Here is an 8,718-nt window from a genome sequence, read left to right as displayed (position 1 = left end):
CAAACCTTTCCTATTCATATATCCATCCAAATGTCTTCTAAACGTTGCAATTGTATCCGCAACCACAACTTCATCAGGAAGTTCATCCCACATGTGAACCACCTTCTGTGTAAAAAAAATTGCCTGTTGTGTCTTTTTTAAATCTCTCTTCACTCACCTTAAAAATGTGCCCCCAGTCTTGAAATTCCCCAAGTGAGTGAAAAGTCAACTACAATCAGCTCCATCTATACCTCTCATTATTTTATAAATTTCAATCAGGATAGCTCTCAACCTCCTACACTCCAGTGAATAACATCCCAGCCTATCCAACGTTTCCTTATAACTCAAACCTTCCATATCCGGCAACATCCTGGTAAATCTCTTTGAGCCCTTGAAACACCTGACACACCTTGAAACGAGAATGGTGTCAAGGTCTGTTTGATTACAATGTCTGGTCCCCAATTGTCAAATGGATCAGCTCACTGCCTCAGTGGTACGCCAGCAATCCACAACAATTTCCAAATAGATGCACAGATGAAGTTAAAGGGAGACTGCATTTACTACTGGCAGAGAGTGCTCCAGGGAAGCACTAATGATTTCGGATTGGCTTAAGAGAGGAACTGTGACTCCCAAAATCTGACACCTCCCTGGAGGTGCAATTTTCCTCCTTGAAGACCAGGAGAAAAGTCCTGTAATTCAGAAGTAAGAAAAATCTAAGCACTCTTCCAAAAACACCATGGCGCAAAATGCGAGAAGGAGAATCATCAGAGGACCTGAATTCAATGTTGGAAAATATTTAATAACATCACTAGGTAAGGACAGGTGAGTACAGCTCATCCTTTACCATCTCTTATAGTGCACTTGATCATTGTAACTCTCCACCCTCCTCCACTATTCAGACTAATGTAATTTTGCATGAAATGCTTTCATAAGTCACTTACTGATAATTAATTACAAACTATTTGCTTTGATCTCATTATTCCACTTGAAGCAGACTGTTGCAAATAGTTAAGAGTCAAGATTAAGAGTTAAGTGTCTTAGACACAATTAAAGCAAAGATATAAGACAGAGGATAGGAGAAAATTCAGGTAGCATTTACTGATATATTTTCTAAATATGGGAACCAATGTGTTAGGTGGTAATGAACATCCCACTCCTAGTGGCCAGATAACTCACCTGACTGCAAACCATCAGGCATCCTATCACCTCAAGACTGATAGCCTGGATTTCATTAAGCAACAGTTCGATCAGAAGCTGGCAGATTCTGGGTCTTAAAGTGCACTGGTCAATGTCTACTTGTTGGGGGATCCAGCATTAAGAAGGTAAGTTTTCTTTTTTTCTTCTTAAAGGACGGACGTGGAGGACCCAGAAACAAGGGCAGTGGAATGGCTTTCAGAGGTCACCATCTTGCCCTAGCTCCATGCCTCCAATTGCACGTGGATTGAAACAACTGGTACCACCCCACCCCCAACTTGACAGGCAGGTTGCCATGGTTTCCCAATCAGGAAACTCACCAAGATGGCAGGTGATTAGGGAAGTGACAAGTTAAGAAGTCATTAATTGCGAACGCAAAGGCCGTAATCATTGGTGCATCACGAAAGTAACCCACAGATTTCCTCGCCTAGCACGTAATTGCTAAGGTAACGAGAATGGAGTGATCTTCTCTCAGTGGCCAACTAGCTCCTTTGTTTCCATTTCTTACCACCTTTTTTGCCACAATTAGAAAGGGAAAACACACATCTTTCTTCTCAAAGAGATTTCTGATGATGTGAAAGTCACTTCGAGGGCGAGTTGCTGACGGAGACCTATGACAACATTTAAGTCTAAACTGGATTGGTGAATTTAAAAGTAAGAGGGGTTGAAGAGCTATGGAATAAGGTGAGTTAATGTAACGAGAACTAATTGCTCACAGTAGGGTAAATGTTAATACAGCTGGTTGGGCAGAATGACCTCTCAGTCTATGATGAGATGACAAATATTTTCAGATGTGTATTGGTTCTTCACCCGATCATATTTGTTACTTCAGTCTAATGGTAATTGGAAGAAAACCTTTATTATTTAAGATGGTATATGAAGTAATTATCTAATTTAAAACAATGGCTTTAGAGACTGGGGCACTGTGTTGCTATGTTAACGTTGAACAATCATTCTTTTCAAATTGTATTATCATAGTATTATTTCTCAATCTGGTGAGAACAATCAAACCTTTTTTGTATGTTAGCATCTTCTGTAAATACCAGATCTTCCTGGAGATATCTCTTTGAAGATTCTGTCAGTCACAGCTGTACCCTGCTTCGTCTTGCTTAAGATAATTACCAATTGCTGTTTCATTGTGCTGTGACTTGTGACATTCTTTACCATACCTATACCTATCAAATGGCTTGAAAATTAATGTACAGAGATATGTATTAGAAATTAGCTTTTAAAGCCAAAGGCAATATCCTGCGAGGAAGGGAAAAATCCATTACAACAGTTCTAGTATCTGATTGCTCATGGAAGATTTGTACCAGCAAATAATATCAGCAATAATGACATCCCAAATGCAGCAAATTCCAGTTATAAAAATTAATCAATGCACCTATACTGATTGATAAGGATACTGAGCCCAATTGATACCAAACTAAATGTCAATGACTTTAAACAGCCTTATGAAGAAAAATATTATTATAAATGATTTAAATATGGTATCTCAGCATAAGTACCTTTTTGGGGACAGTTACCATTCTTACACCTTTGCAAAATCAAACATATAAAAGAATTACAATTTGTTTCATTTACATATTTTGTTATTGATTATTGCTTTGATAAATTACCGATTGATAGTAAGTCAGAAACAGTGAACTGCAGAAGGGTCCCGACCCGAAACGTCAACTTTCTTGCTCCCCTGATGCTGCCTGGCCTGCTGTGTTCCTCCAACTCCACACTGTGTTATCACCATCCACCAAGTCCTTCTCCTTTGTGACTATCAATGCAAAGTATTTGTTATGGACCTTACCCACTTCCTGCGGTTCCATCCATAAATACAGTGTAAATGAAAGCATAAAATTAAAAAGGGACATTGGCAGATTGAGTGAATAGACAAATGTAGCCGATCAATTTCAGTGCAGGCACGTGTGAAATCACCTTTCACGGACCAAGAGAGATAGATGTGGGAATAATTTAAATGGTGAAAACATAGAAACATTGAAAATCCAGAGAAATTTAGGGGTCTATGTGCACAGATCACCAAAATGCTGGGTATAAAAATTTAATGATTAACTGAATAATAATCCTTATAACCAGAGGGCTAGACTTTCAAGGGGAAAATGTTTTAGTCAGTCTGTACAAAACATTGATTGGATATCAGGGGCACAGTGTACAGTCCTGGGTACTGCATCTTAGAATATAAAAGGTTTGGAGCAAGTGCAGTGCCATTAAGCCATAGTATTATTAGGGGTTCAATGGTTGGATTATAAAGTCAGATGAAATAAATGAGGTGTGTATTCGCTGTATTATGACCAGGTATGGAGGGGTGAATTGGCCTCCTTCTTTTCAACCTCCTCAATTAGTTGTAACAAAGTTTTGAGTTAATTTTAGCACATAACTATACCTTTCCGCAATTAAAATGTAGTTTTCACTGGAAACAATAAGAGGCCAATAACATGGTTTCCTTGAGTGAATGAAAGACCAGTTTTATTTCCTGCTAACCCCAAAAAATATAAGTGAGATGCAATGTCAAACTAATGACCTCTGTGAAATCATATTGGCCCTCACAAACACAAGTATAAAGTTTAAAATGTGATAGTGTCCAGTAAAAAAAGGAAGATGGAATATACAGTTTGGAGTCTTTTGAGCCAGCATTTTTGCCCATCCTCAGTTGCCCTTGAGAAGGAGGTGAGCTGCTTGAGACCTTGGTTAGTTAGTTGATTTTTAGGACCATAAGCAATAAAAAATATTGCTGTTATTCTTTTGAGTTTTTAGTGTCCTGATGTTCCTTTCCAACTAATATTGTCACTGATGGCTTTTTCTTCTTTATTGAGAGAGAAAGAGAGAGTTTTCAGTCTCTATTCAGAGTTGTATCCTTAGTTTCATCCCTTCAGTTGAAATCAACTCATTGAAATGTGAGTTGGTTGACATATGTGGAATTCTCATGATAGTGCAAATTAGATTGGAGGTGAGGATTTTTTCAGGCCTCCTGGGGTGTGATTGACTGGTTACATTGATTTTTGTTAAAATGTTAATTTCAGTTTGGTTGTCTCTTGTCTAATCCATGTTAAAAATTGGTCACTTGTGTGGACAGATGATGTTTGTAGCCATTTCTTAAGTTGGTGTTTTGGACCCTTTTAAAAATCCATTTCAGTCTGTGAAAGTCTCAGTTATTAAATTGGACAATGTAATTCAAAAAACAATCCATGTTTTATATTTGTGACACATGGAATATAGATTAAGGGTTGATTTGCTTAAATTTTTAAAAATTATTATAGAAATTGATAGGGTAGATATAAAAAAGTATTTTTTTGCTGGTAGGGAGACTAGGGCAAGGGTACATTAACCATATAATCTGAACCAAATCATTCAGGAGAGGAGTTAGGAAGCTGCACGCCAAAGGTGTTAGGAGTGTGTAATACTGTCCCACAAAAAATAGTAGATGTGAGATCAATTAAAAATGTTAAGTCTGAGATGAAGCAATCTCTTAGCTAAACAAAGTATAAAAAGACATGGAGTTAAGACATGTGGAGAAGTTCAAATACAGATGATCTCATTGACTAGTCTAACAGGCTTAAAGGGCTGAATGGCTGAATTCCAAATATATTAGAAAGGAAAAAACATGCTTTTACGTAGTGCTTTTCACAACCATAATATGCTCCATGAACCAATTTATTGAAGTGTAACACTTAGAATTCAGGGCCAGCCAATTTGCACACAGTAAGATTCCGTAAGCAGACATGCAATAAATGACTGAATCATCTGAATTTGGCTATGGCACTGTTCTCCTTCGAATAGTACCACGAAAAGGGTGCCTAGGTTTCCATTTCATTTTTAAAAAAAGACATCGCTGCAAGTGCAGGATTCCTTTAGTACTGTCTTAAATGATCAGTCCAGATTTTGTGGAGAGTAATAATTTGCAGTGGCTCTAAACCTGCATCCTTTGCTCAATAGCCTATAGTGTATTCATGTTCATTATTTAACAATCAGTTATTCACACAATTGCCCAAGAACCAAGCACCTAATTCAGATCCAAGGGCTCTTTTGGAACAAGGTCTGGGGCAAAAAACCCACATGTTCTATGAAAAAAAATGTTTAATTCGGTATTTTACTTTATAAATGTTTTCGTTTAAAGATCAGATGCTGATTAGTACATCCTTGGTGGAGGGAGCTGAAAACAATAATGGCAGTAATACAAAAGATTTCTGTGTTCCTCACTGCATCTATATTGAAGTCGAATCAATGCTTTTGCATTGTCTGGTTTAGTAAGCTCTCCGCCAATAGCCTGTTGTGACCAATGATATCAATTCAACTGCCTCAGACTGTCGAGCTTTGGTAACTATTGCCAGTAGTTTCCTTCATGAAATCAGATGTACCTACCCAGTGAGATGGCCCCAGTTTTAGATGTCATTTAGTGATACAATTACAAACAAGAGGCAATGTCAGTGATTTAGAATTTTGAATTAATCACCATTAAATCGTAGGATTCAATTGATGCTCTGATTTGTCAGTGTCTTGGTGAGACTGTGGGGCCAGTTGGTGGAGAAGTGCCTCAAGACATATATGTCTTGTGATTTATTGTTATATTTGCACAGCTCTGACCCTATGTGGTAAATAATGTTGCAAACAATCAACCCAAACAGCATTGACTTCACACCTCACAAGGGGAAGAATCTGTACAATTCTACCATGTTTATTCAGCAGATTACAAACCCAAGTGGGTTTGCAAATTTCATTATAAATTAATTAACTTATCTGCAGTGTACATAGTCTGAGTAGATCTTCCGTGATTTTTTAAGATTTAATTTTAGCTGTCAAAACAGACATCACAAACATCTAATTAATGTAAGTTCTGGTTGCTACACTTGTGAATTTCAGGGTGAGTCACAGATGGCAAATTGGAGTTGGTGCTTTACAGATAATGACCAATTTTTAAAGTTTAATTATCAAGTGTTAATTTCAGTGCATGAGGGACTGAAATGGCTGTAATTTAGCGAGAAGGGAAAAATTATATTCAGCATTATATTCAGCTAATTATATTCAGCATTTGCTACAGTTAAGTAGCTACAAGGGTGTAATGTAACACAATTTTCTTTCAAACCTGATTTGTTTCACTCATTATCTTCTGACACCCATGTTATGCTTAATCTTTATAAAACACTGATTAGGCTCCAGATGTAATACTGTGTTTGATCTGTGCACCATACTTCCAGGAGAATATCCAATCTTTAGAAAAGGTGTAGCTGAAATTTACTAAATAGATATCAATGATGAAATAACTCAGTTATATGGAGAATAAGTGGACTGTTTTCCTGAGTTCAGAGAAGCTAAAGAGGAGATTTAAGAGAGATATTCAAAATCAAAGAGTTTCAGAAGAGTAAGTTTTTTAAAAAAAGTTTCCAGTGGTAGAAGGGCTGGGTCATCAGGCAACAAATTTAAGGTAATTGGCAAAAGAACCAGAGCAGGGAAATTGTACATGCAGCAAGTTGTTATGATCTGGAATGTAATGCTGAAAGGTGGTTGATACTGATAATTTGTAATGGTTAATTTTTGAATGTGCATTCAAAAAGCTCAAAGGTAGATGGAAGAAGGGATGTGGAGGAGTTAGGAACATTAAGTGGGCTTTGTGTTTTATTAGTCCAGCATAGAACAGATTCAAGCCTGAGCCAAGATTGGGAGATGACCCAAATTGGTGAGCAGAGACATGAGATGTGGCTGTTTTATAGTTTTGCACCAGACATTTTTTTGTTGTTGAGCCAGCTGTCTGACTCACAGAAACTCATCTCCAAGTTGTGAAATATTTGCACCTACCTCAGTGTTCAATTAGTCTCACATGAAGTGTAATGCTGTCTCTGCATGGGGCACATCCAACGTGCACAGATGTAGATAGTCTGCTACAGGCTGGAAAAGTCAAGGAATCCCAAGTGCTGTTCTGACAATAATTGTAAAGCCCCAACATTTGCAAGCAGGCTTCTTGCAAATAAGATGCACAGATGGGGGAGTCTGTGAGAAAGTCAAATTACATTGATTCTCCTTCCTTCCCTAATTATTTTTCTTTCAGCTCAATAGTTTCCTTTAACCATATGATCTGTTCTGAGACTGGTAAAATGAATGAGTCATTTGCCCTCTAACACTCATAAGATCCTCCTCCAGACACTTGAGATGGGTTCGCTTATTCCTCACGATGTAATGATCAAGTCTATAGTTTTCCATGCAGTGAATGTAATGATAATATTGACCTTGGCTCTCCTACTTCTTGGGTGTTGAACTTAACCTGAAGGTTGAGAAGGCAGGACCTTCATTGTGACCTCACTTAGCCAGTGCAGGAATTGAACCTATGCTGTTGGTTTGCTCTGTTGTCCAGCCAGTTGAGCTAACTAATCATGTAATGCCATTGAGAATACGCCTACTGATCTGTATCCACTGCTTCTTGCTAGAAAGTGCATGGCTAGATTCTGGATAAGGACAGAAACAAGATGCCTGTCATTCACTTGGTGGTGAGTAGTGGAATGTACAATTTCCCAAAGCCATGTTATCAAGAGGCAGAATTTTGAGAGGAAGTGGAGAAAAGGAGGAGACAGGATTGGAGGAGGAAACCTTAAAAACTGGATAAAAGTGGAGTTGTTTATTGATTCGGAGATAGCAAGAACTCCAGATGCTGGAGTCAGAGATAACACAATGTGGAGCTGGAGGAACACAGCAGGCCAGGCAACATCAGAGGAGCAGGAAAGTTGGCATTTTGGGTCGGGACCCTTCATCCGAAAAGGGTATGAAGAAGGGTCCTGACCCAAAATGCCAACTTTCCTGCTCCTCTGATGCTGCCTGGCCTGCTGTGTTCTTCCAGTTTATTGATTTTTATTTAGGAGGGGTGACTTTCCTCTAGAGTCGTAGAATGATTACAGTACAGAACGAATTCAGTCTGTCCATTGTGCCCATGGTGACTTCTTACAAAAGCAGCTCGGCTAGTCCCATTCCTTTTCTTGTAGCTCTTCAAATTTTGTTCTTTTCTAATAATTTCTAATTCCTTTTTGAAAGCCACAATTGAATCTACCTCCACCACACACTTGGGTGTGCATTCTGGATCCTGACCACTTGCTTTGTAAAAATATTTCTGCTTCTTTCACTAATCACTTCAAAATTGGTGTTCTTTAGCAGAAGAGTCGAGAACTAATGAGAATAGTTCCTCACTATCCATCCCGTCTTAACCTCTTATGATTTTGAATCCTGTTACATCTCTCTTTTTTTTTGGATATCAACCCTAGTTGCTCTTCATACTAACTCTGGTCTCTCATGCTTGGATCCATTCTCATAAGCCTTTTTCTGCAACATTCCCGAAGCCTTACATCCTTCTTAAAATGTGGTGTCCAGAACCTAATACTGCAACTGAGTCCAAAGGAATGTTTTATAAAGGTTTATTCAAAATTTTCTCACATTTTTACTCTAGCTTAGTCTAAAAAGCTCAGGATTTCATATGCCTCTGTAAACATTTTCTCAACTTCTCCTTGTATGGTTAGAAAACACTTAATCACGGTTGTTACAACTTGTGGTGTATAC

The sequence above is a fragment of the Rhincodon typus genome, chromosome 31, assembly GCF_021869965.1.
Source record: "Rhincodon typus isolate 14 chromosome 31, sRhiTyp1.1, whole genome shotgun sequence".
Classification (NCBI taxonomy): Eukaryota; Metazoa; Chordata; class Chondrichthyes; order Orectolobiformes; family Rhincodontidae; genus Rhincodon; species Rhincodon typus.
This window is presented reverse-complemented; position numbering follows the sequence as displayed.